Source organism: Drosophila novamexicana, unplaced genomic scaffold, assembly GCF_003285875.2.
Source record: "Drosophila novamexicana strain 15010-1031.04,08,12 unplaced genomic scaffold, DnovRS2.1 tig00004560-arrow-pilon, whole genome shotgun sequence".
NCBI lineage: Eukaryota > Metazoa > Arthropoda > Insecta > Diptera > Drosophilidae > Drosophila > Drosophila novamexicana.
Genome location: NW_020825054.1, coordinates 1549992 through 1572919, shown reverse-complemented (window position 1 = coordinate 1572919; position 22928 = coordinate 1549992). Strand labels below are relative to the sequence as shown.

The 22928-nt window shown below is 40.3% G+C and overlaps 1 long non-coding RNA gene across 1 annotated transcript; it reads right to left on the bottom strand.

The window, feature by feature from the left end:
• On the bottom strand, nucleotides 1-19459 carry LOC115770691. Its single transcript, XR_004018880.1, has 3 exons — nucleotides 19376-19459; nucleotides 9080-9128; nucleotides 1-75 (listed from the first exon to the last, which is right to left on the bottom strand). It is a non-coding gene; the product is annotated as an uncharacterized LOC115770691 (long non-coding RNA).
• Between the last annotated feature and the right edge of the window lie 3469 nt (nucleotides 19460-22928).

Below are 22928 nucleotides of genomic sequence, written 5' to 3'. Positions count from 1 at the left end.
CAAATGCCATGTTGGCATTCCAATTACAGTTTGGCATCCTTCTGGCACCAACGACAAATGGGCATAACAAAATTGCTGTCACGAATTGTGTGGTTTTTTAAATTAATATTTATCTAAAAATTATCTTTTTATCTAATTTTTTTTTTTGTATAATTTGTCTGATTTTTGTGGGATTTAAATATACTTTCAATCATTAACGATTAATACTTTATCTTTTCAATCAATTTAAGCAAAAATCAGTTTTTTGTTTGTCAAACTTTCATTTACGGTTTTAGAGTCTTAATTTGCAACTGCCTTCGTTTTCAGTTGAATGGGACCAATTAACAGGCAACAGCAAGTGCCTCACAAACTGTACAGTGCCACTGAAACTGTTTTTCGCACAGCAATTTCCAGTTAGCGTGTTGTCCACACATTAAGCTGCCAATGGGAATTAACTGAGGGAAGCAGTTTGGCTAGAGCGGGGTGCTAAGGGGTAGGCCAAACAACAACAACAACAACAACTGCAAACACGAAACCGCAATCATTTTGCACTTTTTCAAATTTGTTAAACACAACAACAAAAACATCAAGAGCATAAACAGGAAAAGGTATACAACAGGTATACAAGTCGGCGTAGGCGTTGAGCTGCGGAAGGAAAAGGCGTTCACATTCCCATTAAGATATACATATACATATACCAATGTCCGGGCCCATAACAATATCCGGGAAATTCCGCAGAGGGGCGCCGACTTTTATGGTGGGAACTAACTGGAAAAAAAACAAACCCAAAAGCGAAACTGCAACAAGAACAGGGCCTAAGCTAAGGGTTGGCCAAGGACTATTCGACTTATTGGACACTCGCGTTGATGGCGGAAGTAGAGCGCGTTTAATTTGCGGAAGTGTTTGGGCGGGCGAGCTAACAGGTCGCACATAAATTATGCATATTAGTGTGTAATGGAAAATGCATTTAAATGCTTTTCCAGCAGAACTTTCCCGATAAGGTACTGCTAAACAAATAGCGACAATTTCCATTTGTGAGTGGAAAGTCAATCTGGGTGCAAGCCACGAATCGCATTGCCTGATAAAATCGAATTCGAAATAATACTTGCAGCAAGTAGGCAAATAAAAGGTGACTAGTTAGGCAAACAATGCGAGTCAATATTTTAACTGGCAGTGCGCCCGACTCCTGATTAGATATGGGCACATATAAATATCTATATGCCAGATATAGCCGCAATCGCGGTTTATCAAGGATTCAAGTGTGCACAAGATTTGACAAACGGTGCAGGCAATCAGATAACAGATTAGATAGTCCAAACAGCTAAAACCTCAACGCCAACTCCCCTATAATAACAAGAACACGGTGAGAGAAAGCTAGTGCGTAATTTAAATACGTATTAAATTTCAGGTGATTTCAAAGTTTTTCATCAACCTGCTAATTCTTGAATCAAGCAATACCTACATATATAATTTCCGAAAAGTTCGAACTTATTAATCAGGCTAAAAATGCTTGAATCAATCATTTCACATACTTAATTTCAGCTATATACATAATTTATTATACAAAATGTACCTTTTTAAAGTTTATATGTATCAAACTTGAAAAGTTTTTTTTATTTTAGTAAATTGAAAAGTCACATGAATCTTGTACACACGGGGCCATTCGTACTTTGAGGACTTGACTTGATTTTAGAAAGACAATCTTTTTATAATTATTTTAGGCTGGGTATAATAATTAATAAGCTTATAAAACCTATTTTGTTTAAAGTGACATTTGTGTTTCTACAGTTAATTAGAGCCATTTATAACAAATTATAAATTGTCCTCACGGGGGTTCGTTCCCAAAACCTCGACGCACTGCCCTCCGCGCTTCTCAAGCGACTACGAATCTCTCGAATTTTTCTCACTGTGTGCGCTTAAACTACCATTAGATATATGTTAAGTTGCCTGCCTGAAATCCTCCTATAAATATGCTATGTAAACTTGGTGCGGAAGTGCCAATAAGAAGGCGACTGCGTAATCAGCTGCGTATTTAGAGCAAAACAAAAGCTAATTTGCGGCAAAACTCTCATAACGAGCATGTAAATGAAACCAGAACCAAAAACCAAAACCATAAACTGAAACTGAAACTGAGACCCAAACAGCCCAAATAAAGAAAACAAATATTAACAAAAGAACATGCTGGCTTACAGGACACTTACAAAAGGACAACGTCTTTGGCAGGATACTCGAGCAGCTAATTGAGGGTGGATTTGTCTTTAGAATCAGGACCTCAAGTGCCTGGCCAAACGCCTTGAGTGTGACTTGTGGGTCGCTCGCCCGCAAAAATTATGTCAATAGCCCCCAAGAACAACTTTTTTGGTACTGAAAAAAATTTGTAGTGTGCATTGTGTGTATGTGTGTGTGTGTCTGTGTGTTGCCGGTCTTACCTTTTTTCTTGGCGCTTGCCATTGTTTGGCCTGGGCAAATATTTCAAGAAATTTGCCAGAAGAAAGCATAAATAAGTGTGGCCAGCTTAAGCGGTTAACATTTAATGTCAAGTGGGGTCGATGTTGAGTTTTCGTTCTGATTTCTTTTGATTTTTCATGTCGTTTGAAAGCATTTACCCAGCAGTTTCTCTATCCTTGGTTCGTTTTTAGCATTGTGCTTTTCACGCCAGCCAATTAGTCGAATTCGTTATGGGCTCCCTTTTTTTGGTTTTTTGGTTTTTCTTTTACTAATACTTTTCCTTGTACCTTACGCAAGCTACCCTTAATTAAGGCTGAGCATATTTATGCTTCTTTTGTCGTGTCTTAGTTTACAACTATTTGTCTCATTTTCCGCCTGACTTAAGCGTTTAATAGTTTTCAGTTTTCAGTTTTACAGTTTTTGCTAGCTATAGTTTCACATATTCCTCGGAGGGCTGCCTCGTTTTCTTGTTGGAAGTTGAAAAGTTTTTCTTATTGGAAAGGGTTCGAAACTTTGCTGCTAAAATTGAGCGTCCTCAGCTGGAGTTGATTTTACGAACATTTTTTTTTGTGGTCTTCTGGCAGTTAATCAATTTTTCGCTATTGTGTTTTCATGTCTTTTTTTTATGTAGAAAAGTTTATTAGAAAAGCGAGTCTGTGGTTGTTGGTCAAAAACTTTTAATTAAGAAAACCTTGAAGTGATTTATTGATTAGGTCTCTCGGACATACACACACAAACAAAAGCCTACAGTTAAGAAAATGCCCAACGGGAAGGCCCTGCCCAGCCCCATAAACTGAACAGCCAATGAAATCTCGAGCCGACTTGCAAGTTAATCAGCGCTGCGAACGGCGGCCAATGCATTAAATGAAAGATAAGTGACAGACGTTCAAGCGTAGGGGGTAGGGTGGAAGGGGGAAGGTGTGGAAACCGAACTAAATCAAAGAGACGACGGGCAGGCGAATTGAGCAAAGAGGCAGCCAAGCGACGATGACGGTGAGTAGCAAATACAAAACGCGGCGAAATCAATTGTGTGACCAAAGGCGAAGAAGAAGCGACAAAGCCAGCGGCGCGGGTGTGAGCGCGAGTGTGTGGGTAGATAAGTGGTGAAGAAGGAGGGGGGGGGGTGGGGGGGGGGGGTATGACTAGCGATCAACGCTGCGACGGCTACTCCCATGTGACGATTTCTCTCTGATATTGTTGCGCTAGTGATTCGCTGAGGCGCGCTGCTTATGCAAGCGCAAAGAAATACACCCACAACACGCACACACACACACTCACCGTCACGGTCTGCTCATTAGGCGTAACGAAACATGTAGAAGCAGCAACTGCGCCAACGAAAACAACAACATTACGAATTACTGAGATCTAATATAATTTGAATCTCTGTCTCTTTTGCTGGCCAATGCGCAACAAGAAGCTAAATTGAACTCGAGTTTTTTTAGACAAAATGGCGGATGTTTCCGGTGACAGTTAAAAGTGATCAGGTGCGGCCCCCCTCTAGATGTTGACCTGTGCCGCACATTACACGCCCTGCGCCCGCCACGCCTTCTGCCCCCTAAAGCTCTTTTAATTGTAATCATTATACAAAGATAATCAGTGCGTATTCCCTCACGGTTGGGACTGCGGCTGACAAAATTCTTCGTGACAGTTCCGCTCGGAGCGGTGGCAGGCAGCGGGCACCGAGCAGCAAGCAGCAGCAGCCCGTGAGGCACACAACTTGAAGCGGATGTGCTGCGACTGCGGCCACAACAAAAAAGCGGAACTACTCTTGAAAGATTTGCGCTAGCCATTTGGGCCACCACCTTCGCTGTCACTTTGTCCCGTGCTCTGTGCCGCCTGTCTGCGGCTTTTCAGCAGCATCGACAACCACCAACGAGCAACGTGCAACGAGCAGCGTGCAACGTGCAACGGCATCGGAACTTTGCTTCATGGGCGACGCTTTTACCTTTGCTGTTGTTGCTTTCTGGAGTATTATTAATTGTTCGGCTTTTTGTTGCTTTTCTTTTTATACCCTTTTAGTGGGTATTTTAATGTTGTTGTTAAATGGGTCATAGGGAAGGAGATATGCTCTAACTAATAAAAGTATATATATTCTTTATCAGTATCAGCCTCTGGCTCGATTACTTTTAACAACATAAACTTAGCATAATTGGCAGAAGCAGACCAATATATAAAAGTCACGACGGTGCTATTTATTAAATATTGAGAAAACTTGGGATTAACAAGTGCCACTATGCTTCCTATATATGTAAGGGCTAAGTCTTTACAGAATCGGACTACTTATCATATATCTTTATCGGAATATTAGCTATTTTAAAACCCTTTTTGTTTTCAAGATATCTCGAAACCAAGTACGAGCTTTGTTTTTCTTCCAATATATCAACAAACTTGTTTCTAGTAGGACTACTATAGTGTATTTCTACATCGGACGCAAAGAAAGCATTAAGCCACATCACGACAAGGGTATCTCAACTGCGGCGTGGTGAAGCGTGTTTATTTATGTCGCGCTCACCCTTATTGTTTCGATTTCGGGCTTGGTGCGTGCTATATGGAGTTGTTGGGTTTAACGACTTGTTGTGCCTGCGGCAGGGTGTGAGTAGGGCTTGAGGGTGTGCCACTTGTTGGTGCCGCTGCACGTGGGAAACATATATATATGCGGCGACTTGCAGTTAGCTATTGTTGATAGCAGTATTCGCAGCCATTAAACTGCCGCCTTGTCACACATTTCCACAATTCCAAATACATGAGTCTCTATCGTGTTTAAGCCAAACTGTACCAGAACTGGGCAGTGTAATTCGATGCTTCAATGATTTTGCCATATGAGACACTTAAAACGCGACCAGGGCCAGTGGACAGGCCTGGAGATCCACAGAATCGGCATTAAAATCGACTAATGACACGCCAAGTGCTCGTGCATCCGGTCGAGATCGAGGGGGTTGGGCGTGTTATTCAAATGCTCTTTAGGAGGTACAACAGGTTCACTATAAAGTTTGTTGTGCGCAGAGTGGACAATTTTTATCTATTTGAAAAAACCATTTTCAGATATAAGCCGATAAAAATTCGTATACCATACTGGTTAAATTGAATAAGTTAAGAATATGTTTTAATTTTGGTTACAAATGTTTGAGTAGTTGTTCGATAGGTATTGATTACAAAATCAATAAATTTAAAATTATATAATTAAAGGTAGCGAAACCTAAGAGTTTATGCAAATACTAAATATAAATACTAGATAAATAAAATGAATTTTTGTTCAATTTTTTCCAAAGACAAGAAAATTGTTTGAAATTAACTAAACTGTACAGGCTATGGATATTATATTTTAATTATTTTTGAGAAACTTTCAGCAGCGTTTTGAAATATTTTTAGCTAAATATTAACTTCACTTTTTTTGACTTCACAAAATTGGATCCAAATAGTCAAGAGTATTTAAATGTCGTTGATTAGTGCTAAACTAAGCTGTCTTGCTTTTATGTAAGGTCCCAGCTTTAGTGGAACTTTTTTTTTTTAAATTTATATGATAGATTGTGTGTGTTGTGTGTGTGCAGCTGCAGCTGTATTTATCTCAGCGCGCGTTATGGTTCCTAGATACTAGATAGTTAGATGGTTGTTCGCATTCACAGTCATAGTTATAGTCGCGGTCAAACTTAGTCGTATTCGTCGTATTCATGCATGGCGCGCACCAAATACGAAATAAATTACACTTGATTATCTTGTTGCTCGGCTGGTTCTCGTTGTTGTTATTTACGTCGCCGGCTCACAACCAAAATAAAAAACAATCTCACAGATACATGGACAAGCAGCGACCAGTTGGACGGCGGCACGGATGGACGGACTGATAAACAGTCGCTGGGCATGTGTTGATATTCTACAAGTCATTTGCTGACTTAATTTCCAAAGCGAATAGCGCGCGCGATCGTTTGGGAGCAGTGAAAATTGGGCCGAAATGGGGCTTGGGGTCGGGGGTGGATGCATGGGGATCAGAATGGAACGGTGGCTCGATTCGGGGTCGCGGCTGCTGCTCAGCGAGGCGTGCAACTTGGTCCAACGTTCAAGTGAGCGACTGCCATTGGCCATTGGTCAGAGCCCGAGTCGGAAGCAGACTTGAGCTTTATGTGTGTGCGGGTGTGTATTTGAGTGTGTGAGAGTGTCTGTGAATGTGTGTATGTTTTATTTAATTCTAGATAATCATAACGACTTGTTGCTGTAGTTAGCTGAGTACTAGAAGCCTCGGCCTGTGTCGCTGTTCTGCTTTTAGGGTAATTTTCTTTTTGCAATTGAATGAATTTGCGTTGCAGTCGCGGTTTTTTGTTAGTTTTTTGTTTATTTTTTTTTATTATTATTTAGTTGAATATAAAAGATTATACGCTGCCCAGACGGACGATGTTAGATGTGTGTTTAGATGGTTGCGCTCAGCTGCCGCCGAACTGGCGAACGAGCACGAGTTAATGCCAGAAATTTCACTTCCGTTCTTAAAACGATTTCCGGTCCTGGCTGCTGACTCTTTGAGAGTTGTCAGTGCATGGCGAACAACAGTTTTCCATACTAATTTTTCAGGCTGAGGTAGACGGGCTGGTGGGTTGATTAGTAGCAACTGGGCAGAGCTCATGGGTCTCTGTGCTAAATATTCAATGTACAAAACTTTCTTAACACCAAAGTACACTGCTCAGCATGGCAAGTTTTTCAAAGGCGCCCGAGCAGGGACTTCAGAGACGTCATTGTAGCTGGCTCGGGCATTGTGCGCCTAAAAGTCAACTTTAATTTACATTTTTCATAAGTAGCCTTAGGTGCACTTACTTAGGCCGACATAAGAGCAGCTGAGCAGGCAGCGAAATGAGAAGTTGTTGTTGCTGCTGTTGCACATATGGCAAATATGAAAAGAAAACTGGCAAAGTAGCAGCAGCAACATGCACATGGCCACCAGAAAGAGAGGGGAGAGGAGCACACACACGCGGCAGCAACAGAAGCAGGACTCGTGACTCAAGCAGCCAGGCAAAGTTGGGCCTGTTTAAATTAAACACAGCACAGCACAACACAACACACACAACAACAGAAATGCTGGGGTACACAAAGTTCATGATAAAGAAAACAGAATACCATATAGATAAGATGGCATGACTGTGTGATACCAGTCAGAAATATTTTCATTTATGATTATAGTTCTGAACTAAAAGCCTCAGATATGAATAACATTTAATGACATGTCTGTAACTGCTGGACATCATAATATTCATATTTAAGCTAAAATTTAAAATATAATTCCTTTAAATTTGGAATATTACAAAATACAAATAATGTTAGATTTCAAGAAACGCCGCGACAAATCAAAGCATTTTTGTAATTAACTACTGAAAATTCGTGAGCTAAGTATGATAAAAATTCAAGCTTAGAAAAGCTTAAGAATATTCAAAGTTAATTCAAACGTTTTTCCATTCCATTCCATTCCATTTAAGGACGTGTTAACGTACTTTAAAGGCTGGTCTTACTTGATTCAACACGAAACAAATGGATTTTATTTTACAATTTTAATGAAAATACAAAATAAAAATATTTACCTAAAAAGTGTTAGCCATATTTTCTTAACAAATATTATAGATTAACAAAGAGAAAATTATCTATAAGAATTATGCATGAACTTTTTTGTTTATTTTACTTTATGTGTACTGTGATATGCCCTACTAATCTTAGATGGAGGGTATTCTCGTGTGTGGAATACTAAAAAAAAACTCATTTACACGTCGGCAACTTGCGTGGAGGAGCTGACTGCCAGCAGCAACAACAGGAATAACAACAAACAATACAACAACAAGAATAATAACGAGACCTGTACCTGGGCTGGCTTTGGTTAGGTGTGCTAGAAATGCTTAAGACTTGTTTCCTTGTATTTTGTCATTTAAGCTGAAAATAATTGCAACTGCTTGTAAATGTTGCACGGCGGCAGCAATAACGGCAACAACTAACTGCGCCTGCTGACAGCAGAAGGATAACAACATGTCGCATCATTACACACACACACATACACACACAAAAGCAACTTCAGCAATATCCGCTTCCGTTGCTGTTGCGTCTGCCTTAAGAGGCGGTGCCTCCCCGAACCTGAAACGCCTCGTCTTCTTAGTCAGCGTCTATTTTTCCTATATTGCAATCGAAAGAGTTGGAGGAAAAGAGAGAGAGAGAGAAAGATGGAGATAGAAATGAAAGGAATTGGCAGTCAACGTTGCGTTAAGAGCACCTAAAATTAAAACGGACACAGGCTAGTGCTGTGCCATGCATACGAGGTCCCACCTCTTCACTGCCGCCCTACCCTTAAGAGCCGTCGCTCTTGCATCCCCTGTGCGCTGCATAAACGTCACTTTTCTTGCCATTTCATCTTAAGTAGCACACAAATATACGAGTAAACAAAAGCCAAACAAACTGGCCAGGAGTGAGAGCTCACAAAGGCGTCTCTCATATATGTGAGTTTGCCCCCCGCAATTTCCCTGCCCGCCCGCATCTGTGTCTCTCTGTGTGTGTGTGTGTGTGTGTGTGTTGACTTTCTAATTAAAAAATAAAGTCCATTCGGGCACATAAAAGCGTCTCATTTGCAGAAGACTTTATGTCTTTGGTCAGTCTATGGATGGATTGCCTTAAAGATAGCTTAACGGGTACTTACCAAAATTTAAGCGGCTTTCTCATTGGATAACTTCTCGATATGGTGTAACCTGCAAGTAAAAAGCAGACAGTTGCACAGCGCGCAAAAGAATGTTGTGATTAGTAATTTGATCTTTCGGTTGGCGATTTTAAGGCTGCAAAAAAATATTTATAGTTATTTGTGTGTGTGTGTGGAAAACGAGCTAATCGATTTTAACTGCAGTTGAATCTAAACTTTGGCCTAAACAACATCTTTGACTGGTTTTAGACTTTAATTAAATAGTTTTTTTAATTGATCGGTTTAATATTTATATGCGAGTCAGCATTGCTTGCTCGAAGAATTATTTGAAGCTGCAAGTGAAAAAAAATTAAAAAATAGTTTTTTATTAAGATTAGGATAAAAGAATTTTAACAAAAGTAATTAGTTTATAAAATTCTGCAAGAAGTTTTTAAAAATTGAGTAAAATTAATAAATAAAACCATAATTAGATTAAAATAATTAATGAAAACAATAGAAAAATAAAAAATAAATAAATAATTTCATTTAAGAAGAGAACATAAAATCTTGCTGCTTTTCTGTTCAGTTTATATGCAAGCTTCTAAATTATGAAGTGCGATAGCCTTTGATATACATAAGAATCTACATAATAAAGGGAACAAAGCTCAACGTTTTAGGGGCTCAAAAGCTTTGAAAGTCTTGGGTTTATGTTTTATATCAAGTATGCATATATTATTAGTTTCTTTTAGTAGTTTTTTGTTTGTTTTGATTTTGCACCAATACCATTTGCGATATTTTACCCTTAATTTAAGTTTACATAGCCATTTGCGAATTCGTGCAGCGGAAACTGCGTTGCGGCTCAGCGTTGGCTACTGGCGGACCTAGCGGCCCGGCTTGGACGCCACCATGGCGCCGCCATTAACTGGACACTGACCAGTGGCAGTGGCAGTGGCTGTGCCAGTGGCAAAAGCTCGTGGCAAGCCTTTGCCTGGAGTTGAGGGGCTTGATGTTGACGTCGTCGCTGGCACATTTTGTAGCCGGCTCGTTTGAACACAAAAAATTTGAATTGAATTTTTTTTAGGGTCAACACAAATGCACTGAAGCGCTGCGGGCAACTGAGGGGTCAAAAGCGGGCGTCACTGAACACTTTTTTATTTGGTTGTTAAATTTCGGATCAAGTGGCAACATAATAATAATAATAATAACAATATCATTTGACATACAGCCGCGCTGAATGCTACATTTTCAAAATTTTGCGTGTTGGTTTCACTTCAAGCACTGCCGAAAGTTGGGCTACACTTTATATTTTAATATACATTTTTTTGGAATTTTAAATGGCGCTTCATTATTTTAAAAAATTTGTTTGGTTTTTGCTATTGCACTTTATTTTTATTTTTAGTTATGTTTGCTTGTTGATTAAGTTGAATCTTTATAGCACATTTAATATAACTTTTTAAAATTTCGTTTCGTTGCCGCAGCGCTTTTCGAGTTTTTTATTAATGTAAATTAGTTGTTAATTTTATTTTTAATCATTCTTTCTAATTTTATGCTTCCAAATAGGGAATTTCTAAAGAATGTTTGAGAGAATTTAAATAAGTATGCATAAATATATCATGAATATGCTTAGAAACATTTTAAATTATTTTAAATATGTAAAAACTTTTTAATGTTCCAATTGTGAAGACAATTCAACACAATTGAACATAATGCCTAATGTTTGAATTATATTTGGTAATCAAAATAATATTTATAGTATCTAAATGGAAGCATATAAGAAAACTTATGTTCTGTAAGAAGTTTGTGTAATTTATGTGTTGGAATTTATTTAACATATTAAATCACGTATTTCAATATTATTTTTTTTTTAAGCGATTTAGTTAACTCAATCTCTTGAAGTTTTCGCTATTGTTTACACACATTGCTCGTATTATTATTATTCATTAAATATTCATATTTCAAAATTTTGTATCTTGGCACTTCTTCAGTGTTTGTATTTTGCACAATTTATTTACTTAATTGTAAGCTTTAAATAATAAAACTGTTTGCATCTTGTAATCAATATAATGGAGCTAAAACTAAATATGTTTTAATGGAAATACGTCTCGCAGAACAGAGTCCTTTGATAAAGTCCCAACACGTACCCACGAACTGGATGCTGCGTTAGCCGAACTACAACTGACTACCTGACTGACCAAAGGACCAGCTGCCTTTCCTAACTGGCTACTGCTGCTGCCTCTGCTCCTGAGTATGTTCTGCTGTTGCTCCGGCCTGCGAGGCCACGACGCTGACGCTGCGAGCCAAGACGATCGAATGTCTCACAAGAAACGAAGGCCAAGTGCTTTTATATTCGACTCGTGAAACCCACATTGTGGCTGGCAGTGTACGTGTATGAGAGTATTTATATAAATTAGAAATTTCTGTGTCCGTATTTCAATATAAAAGTATTTGTGTGTATGAAATTCAGTTGCTGACAAAGTTGAGCAGTGCTGCGGCGAATCACAGGCGCTCCACTTTGAGTTTGCCTGTGTGGCGGCTTGCCTTAAGAGTTTTAGATAATTTCCGGCCGAGTTTTTGCCCCAACAAGGCCATGAAGCAGTCGCTGCCAATACGAAGCAAGCGAAACTGAGTGACAACTTGTCGTATGCGCAATGTTGGCTACCACCAATGCCAGCAACAGCCGCTACTGAATGTGTGTGTGTGAGTGTTTATGTTTTTTTTGGTGTGTGTGTGGTTGCCGCGTTGGTTGGCTAATCGAGCGCCTAACTGACGTCCGCTTTGAAGTAAGCAACAAATAAACTCATCTCGATTTAAACTTTGAATTTAAACATCAACTGCGACTCTCACGTACCACAAGCAGCAGCGAAATATTTGAGATATTAGTTTTTTATATTTTTGTTTAAGATATTATTTTTTTGACAAATATTTTGAAATATTTTAATTATTTATTATTTAAGGTGGTAGTTTTTATAGATTTATTAGTTGATTTAGCAGTTGCTTATTGCACTGTATATGCTTCCATGGATATTCCGTTAGTGGCGTTTTTTTTAATATTTGAATTTATTTCCAGTTAAATTTATAAGTTTGATTTAAATAATTGAATGCATTTTTACACAAGTCGAGGCGGCGTGCGTCAACGTCGTCGGGTCAGAAGACAGAAACGCCAAGCAAAACTTCTGCCAGCGCGCGTGACTAGAAACGTACTGAATTTTGTATTCTAGAATATAAAAGTAAAATGCTTGGTTTGGCCAAATGCCGAAAACCCAAAGACCAAGGCGCTGCTGCTGCTGCTGCTGCTGCGACGTCAACGCAATGCCCACATAAGTATGCAACACTTTCTTGTAAGCAGGCAGCCACGTCCTCGTCGTCGTCGTCATCGTAGTCGTTGCTTGCTTGCTGGCTTGCTTGCTCCAACCTAACGACGCCTGTCTGATGCTTGCTTGTTTTTTCTATATACCCGGAGAGGAACGAAGAGCGCATTTAAATATATCTATATAATAATATATATTATTTATATATGTATTAGGCGACGTCGCAGCAGCAGCAGCAGCAGCGGCGAAGCAGCAGCAGCAGATAATTTCCTATACGCAGGCGACAGTAAGTGCAAGTAAGTGTGCGCTTGCTCGCACACACAAACGCACACACACACACACACACATACCTAGACGAAGAAACACAGCAAGGCAAGAGCCGATAACGAAGCGTCCTCACGAATGAGGCGACGACTGAACCGACGAGCACGAACGGCGAGGCGAACCGTACGCGCGTGTAGCTTAAGATGAACTAGAAGAAGCAGGCAGCCAGCAAACAGCAGGCCTGCTACAGAGAGAAGCACACCCACACACACACACTGACGCACACAAGCATACTTGCCCAAGCCGAAGCCCGAAGGATGCCGATGTGTTGCTGCTGCTGCTGTTGCAGGCTAATGTAATGCACTCACACACACATACAAACACACACATACGCACATATAAAGCCAAATGCAGGCGGCAGCTCAAGAGAGAGAGAGAGAGAGAGCGAACGCAATTAGAAAGCAGCGCCGCACGAAGCAGCCGAAAATTATGCTGCCCGAAGCACGAAGGCACTGCAGTCTTCGTGTGCTGACGGCGAGAGCGAAGAGAGAGGATGTTAGGAGGTGTTAGAAATGAAGTTGTCTGAAGCTGAAAGGAGAAGTCAGCGGCAGCAACAAACGTGAGCATCTTGCTGATATTGCAAACCGTTTGTTGTTGTTCTGTCTGATTTCTCCTAATTTCCTTTACATTTAACACAGAGATTTCGCACACATTTTGCTTACCAATTCGTCGAGTCTCAGAGCATCACGTGTGTTTTTTTTGTTGGTGTAGAAAATGTTGTTGCTTTTCGTGTTGTTTGTGTTTTTAGTTGTTCGCGATGTTGTCGTATAAAAAATACATATATACAAATAATAATAATACGTATATACTTATAAAAATGTTGCCAACAATCTTTTGTGCTTTGTACTTTTGATTTTACATTTGAATTTGGTATTTTGTAGTATTTTGTTTTCTGCTTTTTGTTTTTTATTTACTTTTTTTATTACAAACTAAAATTTTTATGATTTCTTTTTAAGAGTTTTTAACGTAAATGCAAGATTCAAAATGAAATATACTTGGAAACAGTTGAGAGTTTCTTCTGGTAGCTTGTTGTCGAAATCGAGTTTTAGAGTGTTTATTTTCTTGATCGAAATTGCACATAAAAATGTTTCCGACTTTTCGTTTCTGTATTCGCTTTTCCCAAAAAACGGCAAAATGTTTGATACAATTTTGTTGTTCGTTTTCTTTTTGTTTATGCGTTTTCAATTTTTTTTTTTTTTCTGAAAAGTGTTTTGACTTTTGCTGTAGTTGCTTTGATTCGAGGATAGAGTTCGTATGCTTATGTACAATATACACGTATGATAAATTTTTGAATGATTTTGTTGTTTTTGGTTTGCTTGTATTTTTGTTGTTTTTGTTTTTTAGTGCACGCAAAATTAATACTTTAAAAAATAAATGAAAACGTAATTGAAAAATCCGAAAATAAAAATTTGTTTGTACGACGACGTTGATGTGAAGCTTTGTACTAAAAATGCGAAAAATTATTTCGCCGCGAATAGGCCGAGGACGACGCGGTTGCCGCGTCGCATTTCACAGTCTGTGAGTGTGTGTGTGTGTAAGTGAGCATACATGTATTGGCAGGCAGCCCCAACAACAACCAGTGCAAAAAATTGTGTTTCCTGCTGCAGCCGCGAAAAAATACGCGAGCGCAGGACATTGGCAGGACATCGGGTAGCAGCTGTAAATTTGCAAAGCCAGCAGCAATCGCAGCAGCAGAGGCAACAGCAAACACAAAACGCAAGCGTTACCCCCCTTCGGGTGCCTTTTTGCAAATAAAATCGTTGACAGCGCTGTCTCCCCCACGGGCAATAAAATAAATGCAAAAACAGGATACACATACACATTAGGGTATGAGTGGGAGGGGAAAGGGGGGGTGTAGCACAAAAACTCTCTCTTTGAGCTAGAGTTAGTGCGCAATTCAAATACATGGAGGGGCAGCCAGCAGCGCCAGCAGCAGCAGCGGCAGCGACAGTGACGCCAGCTGAGACGTCGACAGCGACTGCGCGTTGGGGCAATAGAACAAAATGGAGTATGAGCGATACGTGTGTGTGTGTGTGGGTGTCTGTGGATGCGTGTTCTGTGGGAGGCCGCTTAAGCAACCCCTGCAAATGGCAGAAATATTTTGGCAGCAGCCTTAATGCGCTTCGCTTCTTAAGATAAAATATGCCGAAAGGACGCAGATTCCCTTATATGTGGCTGTATTAGTTAAAATACCTTTTCTAGATACTACTCAATCTGTGTGTGAGTGTTTTTATACTGTCTTTGACTTTTTGCCGACGGCAGCTAAGGAACTCGCGGCGAATATTGCGTTGGAGAAACTCTCAAATTCAACCTTAATATATTTCTATGCTTAAATACAAATTGTATTTTTTTAGATACGTGTGTTTGTGTGTGGGGTTGTCTTTGTGTGTTTCCTTTTCATTTCACATTCCTTTTTTTTACTTTTGCATATAAAGGGTAACGAGCACGTGCTTGGATTTGCAAAGAAAGGAAGCTAACAAGTAGTTTTTGGATTTATAAGAAAATAATTATGTTAAAATATACAGATAAAAGAAATTTGTAAATAGATAATGAATAAAACGAATATACATTTATAATAATATTTATTTTTAAGATTGAATTGAGTTTTTGTCTGAAAAAAAAAAAAACAAACAAAAAAATACATTTTGATACAAACGAAAATTATTTATAAAACTATTTTCAAATATGCAAAAGAAGAGTAAAATTATAATTAAAAAAAAATATATATATATATATTAATAAAATATATGCATAAATAAATTAAATAAAAAGCGTAACGGTTACGAGCGTGAAACAGCTAAAGGGACCATAGTAAAAAGCATGTTTAGAATTGGACTTCAATCGCAAACATCCTAAAACTTGGGTGTAAGGTTCTTAAAAATGTAGGTTTTCTTGTTATTTTTTTTTGCGATCACCTACAGGACAATTTACTGATGTTATTTATCCATGGCAATGCTGAGGTTTTCTCTCGTGTCCACAGCTAATGCTGGTTGTCTGAAGTGGCAGTTCGTTGAGTGCGGGGCGCAGCGCGCTGCCAAATTTGGCATTTTTGTCTGCGTCGCCGTCGCCGTTAACGAAATGCGATGCGAACGATCCGAGGGATCCCAACTTGGTGGCTCTTGCAATTGGAATGTGTCAAAGTATCTGTCGAATTGCAGCAGCCTCAATTTGTATGCGTACATGAGAACGCCAAAGAAATGATGATATTTGGCTTTGGTCTTTATTTCTTGGTTGTGTGTATTCAGAACTAATTCAAACCGACTTGGGATTTATATTTGAATGTTGAGTTTAGTTTAGTTTTTGATTTTGATTTTGAGGCAGCCATTTGAAATATTTAACATAAACGGTGATCAGACGACGACGCAGACGTTGAAAATTATAGGTGAAAGTCGCCTTGAAAAAATTGTTGGCTTCTTAAAAAACTTGTTTGGACTTGTTGGAATTACGGCTTAAATATTTATCGTGAACAATTTTTTGTTTGTTTTTTTTTTTTTATCAATTAAATGTCTGTTGTTGTGACGCGGACTATTTTATTTATTTTTTAATTTAATTTTATTTCCATTAGGCGGCAATAAATTTTAAAAATTAATTTGAGAATGTGAATATTCATTTTATATTTGCATGCGCTGCTTCATTCTAAGCGTTTAGAATTTCGTGTTGTTATTGTAAATCACACGCACTCACACTCGCGCAGGCTTCGGCGATATTTGATATATATAGATATATATATATATATATATATATAAATGCATATATATATATATATATATATATTATTTTATTTCATTTATTGTATATGAATAATATTTAATGCCATTCGAAACCCAATGCAGGCAACGGCAACCGATACGAAGGTAGCTTCGGGGGCGGTAAACGCGCGCGCACTTTGCGTCCATATAATATATATACATACAATATATATACAATATATATATATATATATATATATTATATATATAATAATATGGGTTTTTATATGCGAATGCGAGAGTGTATAAGCATTTTAGAAAATAAGCAAGTCCGAAAATGAACCGAACCGTCGACGACTTGGACCAGCTCTGTCTCTGCCAGGACTTCTCGACGGCGTTGACGTTGCCCGTTTACCGTTTTGCCACTCGGGAACTGCGTGCGTGCGTTCTGCGTCCTTTTGCTCGGTGCGTCGAGCCGAGAATATAAAAAAGCAATGTTGGCACTCAAAAGACGTCCAAAAGCCGTATGCCAACTACCCGCGCGTCCGATGCCGATCTGATCTGCGATGCGTTCGGCGTTCCATCAACTAGCGACCAGCTAACGGCAGCCTGTTACCAGCAACCAACGATACAACACGGCACAAAACATAACACGGACGAGCACGACGCGTACATGGTTGCCACCACCCGCCTTCCATGCTAGCCCCTGTTAGAGCGACCGCCAAAATACAAAAACGGCCAACAGACGCGCAAAATGCAGTGCGGGGCAATGGTTCTCAGGCTCCCCCCAATCCCCTATTTATGCAAGTCCTATGTAAAAAGTATCTGTGATAAGTTTTTTGCCTTGGTCAAAGCTCGCGCGCGAGCAAGTACACACACTCACACAGAGGTGGGGAGCACAGCTCGCTCTATATAAATCGTCTATATACTGCACAGCGTCGCTGCATTGAACGCACATCGAACGGCTGGGTGGACCTCCCTTCCCAAAAAAAAAAAACGAAAATTCCAAAAACTGCGCATCAAGAAATAGAAAAAACTTGGCGCTGACTACGCAATGTCTACGCGACCACACTTCCGTTGAATGGTGGCTCACAACCCACTTAAGCCCCACACCCACACACAGCCAAACCAGCCAGCTGCCCACTGAGCCGACCAACCACGCAGCCACGTTCACGACGACGACAACGACTATGATAAAGAAGTGCAGCTGCTATCGGTGCGTGTGGGCAGCCCAACTGCCACCCATTGGGGGCCAGACAGGCTTCTGCTCATCATCATCATGGTCATCATCGCTGCAGAATTGCAATGCACCAACTCCTGGCTGGGGGGTGTGCATGTGCGTGTGTGTGCGCTGAGCTGCCTGCCTTTTGGTCAGTTGCTTGCTGCACGTGCTGAGGCTCCACGAACAGCTGCTCCTGCTGCTGCTGGTCCGGCGTAGCTTCCATGTAAAAGTTACGAGTCTGGTTAAGTAAATAAACAGTTTGGAGCTGGGGTAGGCATAACTTCTAAAAATATGCCGAAAAGAGACAACAAAACATAAAAAAAGAAGCAACGACTACTTGTGTGTGTCTGCTTCCTCCTGCATGCAGGCGCCGCTGCTGCCTCGCACTTCAAGTGCATTTGCGTTGCATGCTTTTGGGAGGACTGCGGCCTGCAGTCGCAGACAACTCTTGCTTTCTCTCTCTCTCACACACACTCTCTCGCTCGCTTTCTCTTTCTCTCACTCCCTCTTTCGCTGTGTTTGGCTCTCTCTTTAGCATTCTCTGGCATACGCACATGAGCTTGGCTTGTTGCAGCTCCTTTTTGGCCATCTAAATTGTGGCAAGTTGACGTTGGCAGCGACGCCAGCATCGCTGTCATGTACTCCACATGCAGCAGCAACAGCAGCAGTTGGGTAAATGCATAGCGTCCCCCTCCCACCTAGTGCACCCTCCCCTTCTGGGCTACTATCTTCTAGTTGCATTGCCATGCATTGCAACATTTCTCCAGTTGGGGAAGCGCAAATGCCGCTGTCAGCGTTGCACTGCGCATGCCCTTGTTTACATTATGTGCCGTATGCCCCAAACTTGGCGTCGCCGATTGCATCTGTGTGCTGCATGTGCATTTGTGAGTGTAGAAAAGCAAAAAGTCTACTACTACAACTAAACCTTCAGCTCGGGAGACCCGAGTTGTATGCACATACAACCAGCAGCATACTTCTGCATGCTGCAAGTTGCTGCCGTGTGTTGCTGCTGTAGCTGAGCGCCGCCACCGGCGACGCCGACGAGTCAACTCTGAGAACGACAAGGAACACGAGTCTATTGGGTTGATAGAATGGGGGAAGGCGTCTGCAGACGAAACAAATGATCATGGCCAACTCATACGATCGTTTGCGCATACATTTTCGATTGAACTCCTTAAGTTTAATATATTTATTAAGATAATTTGGTGGAAGTAAAAAATTCTAAATTATTTATGCAATATACTTAGCTGATGACATTCTAAGGTGTAAGAAATATATTTTTATTTTTCTTATATTTTATATATAAATAATAAAATTAATTTTGGGGAACCTTGAAATGAACAAAAAATATATAATAAAAACATATATATTATTCTTCATATATTTTTTCCTATTTTTCATGTCCTATTAGAAACTTGATTGCAGCTTACTATGATTTTTTTAAAATATTCAACATTAAAACTTTTGTTTTAAATATATAAAATAAACATAAAACTATCTAAGGATCAGCTATTATGGCAGAGTAAAAAAAATGATGGCCAAAAGAATATAACAATTTCTATTATGTTTATTGAATAGAGCATTAAGAGTGCGCTTTGCTTATAGATTTTATAATTTTCTTCTCGAAAATGCATTAAATATAATATAATTTAATTTAATTTAATATAATTTATAAATTATTTTTCAAATGCAATAAAAATAATTTATTTTTCAATTACTTATCATCAAATATGTTTATATTTTAAAAATAAAATACTTTTATGACTACTTCACTTACCAGAACAATAAAAATATATCGAAAAAATATCACATCACAACAATTTTTGGTATTAATTTGTTTTAATTTTTTTGTGTTCCTAAAATTTTACTAAACGATTTTCAGTTTTTTTTTTTTATTTTCAATTTCCTCTATAATTTTTTCGCGTTTTTTTGTTGTAAATAATTATAATGCGTTTTTGCACATGTAAAATTTTGCTTATAATTTTCTGATTCGTGCTTCCGTGCTGCTCTCGTAGACTTTTCAGTTGTTTCAAAAATTTTCAGGTAATTTCGTAGATTTTGATTTGAATTTCTCTTCAAATTTGTTGTTTTTGTTTTTAGTAATTTGTTTTTATTTTACTTATTCGCCCAAATGTTCGACGCCAAAATGCACCATTAAATTGGTTAATTAACTAAAGAGTTACGTCTGAATTTGAAGAAAACTAAAATTTGCCGTTAGATATGGACCGAGACAAAATTTGTTGGACCGAAACTTGGAAAACTCAACTCGAGACGAGATCAAATTCAGACGCTTGAATTTTGCTTCAAATCGGAATCTGTGCGGAACTGAAACTGGAAGTTACTTCTGACTGACTGACTGACTGCCTGCTTAGTATATATGTATATTTAGTAGTTAGTATAAGCTACTAATTATTTTTTCTTGATATTGAATCCTTATGTTGGCTTGTTGTTTGCTTTGCTGTTGTTGACGAACAAAATGCGATGCGTGTTGTTGTTGATGTTGCTGCTGCTGCTTATCGTATTGGTAAAAATGTAACTTTGTCTATTTGATTATTTGTTGTTGGCTGGCTGGTTTGTAGTTTTGGTTGTTTTTGGAAATGAAGAAAAAACTGCCTACATGCTAAACGCCGGCGTTTACATTGTCTTTGGCCTGTGCATGGATGGCAGTATTGGGCGTTGGGCGTTCACTGGCATTCAAGATGGCGTTGCGGCGCTCAGGAACGGCGCCTGCAACACCTGCAACCAAGTGATGCGCCTTGGGCCAGCTGGATGTTGAGCCTTCATGGCAAGCGGTGGCATTTCGAAGCACATATATGAGCAGCCCACCTGAAGAAAAAAGACGATGCCACGATTTGGAGCCTTGTACGTGTGGGCGGTTGTATTGGTTTATATATTTTGGTTGGCTCTGTACTCTTGCACTTCAAGTCATTTTTGCGCACTTTCACTTTTTTTGCCAAGCACACACATTCACAGATGCACACACGCACACGCACACGCACCCTCACTGCGATGTTTTTCTTTTGGTATTTCACTTTCTTGCCGATGCGTTGCGTTCGAGTTCGAGTTGAGTTCGAGTTGAGTTTGAGTCTGTGCGTTGTCTCGGCCTGGCTGTGAGACTGTGATTTATGCGCTGCGAAGACTGCGGACTGAACTGTCGACCTGCCTGCCGACTGCCTGCCTGGCACTGCCTAGATATTTGCTTGCCTGTCTGCCTGCCTGCCTGTCTGTCTGTCTGACTGGCTGCTTGCCTGCCTGCGTACTAAGCCAGCAGCGTGGACAGGACCCGAGTAGCAGAAAAAACGCCGCAACTTGTTTCGCGTTTAGCAGATTTCTGTTGCAATGTTGTGCAAAAATTGTTAACGTTGATGGCCAGCGTCGTTGTCAGACCGGCGGTCGTGATAGCTGGCGTCGCTGTCGCTGCCTTCGATGACGTCGCTGCAGCGCTATATGATTGTAAAGTTTCACCTCAGTCACCGCACTGCACCGCAACTCCCTTCTACCCAAGGTTGGCTTGATGAAACTGGCCGCTGGCCGTGCGCGTTGATGTGGCGGGCGCGAAAAGCGAGAAAAAATTCAACGCCAGCGCGCAGCCAATTGTCCTCGTCGTTTTTGGTTTTGGTGCTTGGCGCAAAAAAAAAATTGTTGCTGCGACGGCAGCGGCGGCGGCGTCGCGTTGTTAATGTACATACATACATGTGCAGTGGTACACACACACACACAGACGCACACTCATACATCTGAGGCGCACATATGCACATTGTTGGACAAATCCAAAGCACACATAGGGACAGCAAAGTGACATGGACAGGGAACGCGCGCTCAGTCGCGAAAAATCAAAACAAAGCGCAACGACGGCAGCGACAACGATGGCAGCAGAAGCAGCGAAAACACACACACACACACACACGAACACATATATACACAGATGTAGGCAGAGACATGCACATACCTCACACATACAGCTATCCCAATCAAGCGGCGAACGCATTTTGTGTTTGCTGCGCCTAAAAATCAAATAGCGCCAAAAAGTATGCAACACGAAATGCAGCACACGAATAGTTTTTCGCTAGTGGTTGGGGAGGAGGACGGCGTGGACAGTGCTGTCCGCAACGTAGCTGCATATAGGCAGCTGAAAACGCCGCAGTCGGGCCTAAAACATAACTAAAACATTCATCCGTTTGACTCGCCCGCAGCAGGAGCCGCCCACAACCAACCCACCCACTTTGCACACGCACACACACGTACATACATGCACATGTGTGGTTTTGGGGAGCGCTGTTGCTCCTAGTTGTGCATTGTTGCTGCCGCCATTTCGCGCTCAATTCGATTGCCCCGCCAGAGGCAGCGCCAACCCGCATCCCACCACCATCTGGCAACCCAAACTTCAATCTCAATCCCCGCATAGTCTGTGTTTTGTTTTGTGCTTGTGTTCTTTTTTTCTCTCGCACGCTCACACATGCACGGCAATTGCAATTCTTTCGTTTTCATTTTCCATCACAACAACAACAACAAAAAGGGGCAAAACGTAGCAAAAGTGTTAAAACCTTTGCGTATTACCCCTCCGCGTATGCAACACTTTTCCTTATTGCGCGCTTTTTTTCCTCCATTTTGGTATTAGTATGGGTAAACGCAAAGCCAGTTTTGCCAACACAATTTGAAAACTGCAGCAAGAAAATACATCAGCACAAAAAAGTGGAACGCTGGCAACAAGAACAACTAAATCAAAGCTACAGTAGCTTCAATTTTGCCCATATCCAAAACACACAATTACATACATACGCATATATATATATATATATCCCTTTATGTATATAATATACCCAGTATTTAGCCATGCATGTACGCACAAATGCGCGGAAACGCATCAAAAAAGCGGAGAAAAATTGTTGGGCCCAAAACACTGCCCCTTGCTGTGAACTGCATATGCATGAGTATATATATGTGTGTGTGCGTGGCCTCTACATGCACACCCATACATGGTCAGGCATACATATGGCCTGCAAACTAAACAGGGAATGCATTTGATCCCGGCATACGCACGCATTTCGCATTTAACTCATACGCCGTGTAGGCGGGGCGGGTCAAGTTAGGCCTGCACATAACCCGCCCGCTACTACTCACACCTTTGCCACATACATGCATGTATGTGCTGGGGTGGCCATAAGGTCTGTATATGGACATTTATGGTGCTATCGATGGCATTGGTTATTGACTTTGATTTTGGTTTTGCTTTTGGTTCAAAGTTTAGTAGCTACGAATGTGGCTAGCATCTGGCTGTGGCGGTGGGGTGGCCTTCATTCATTTCATGTACATAAAAGACTTACCAGATA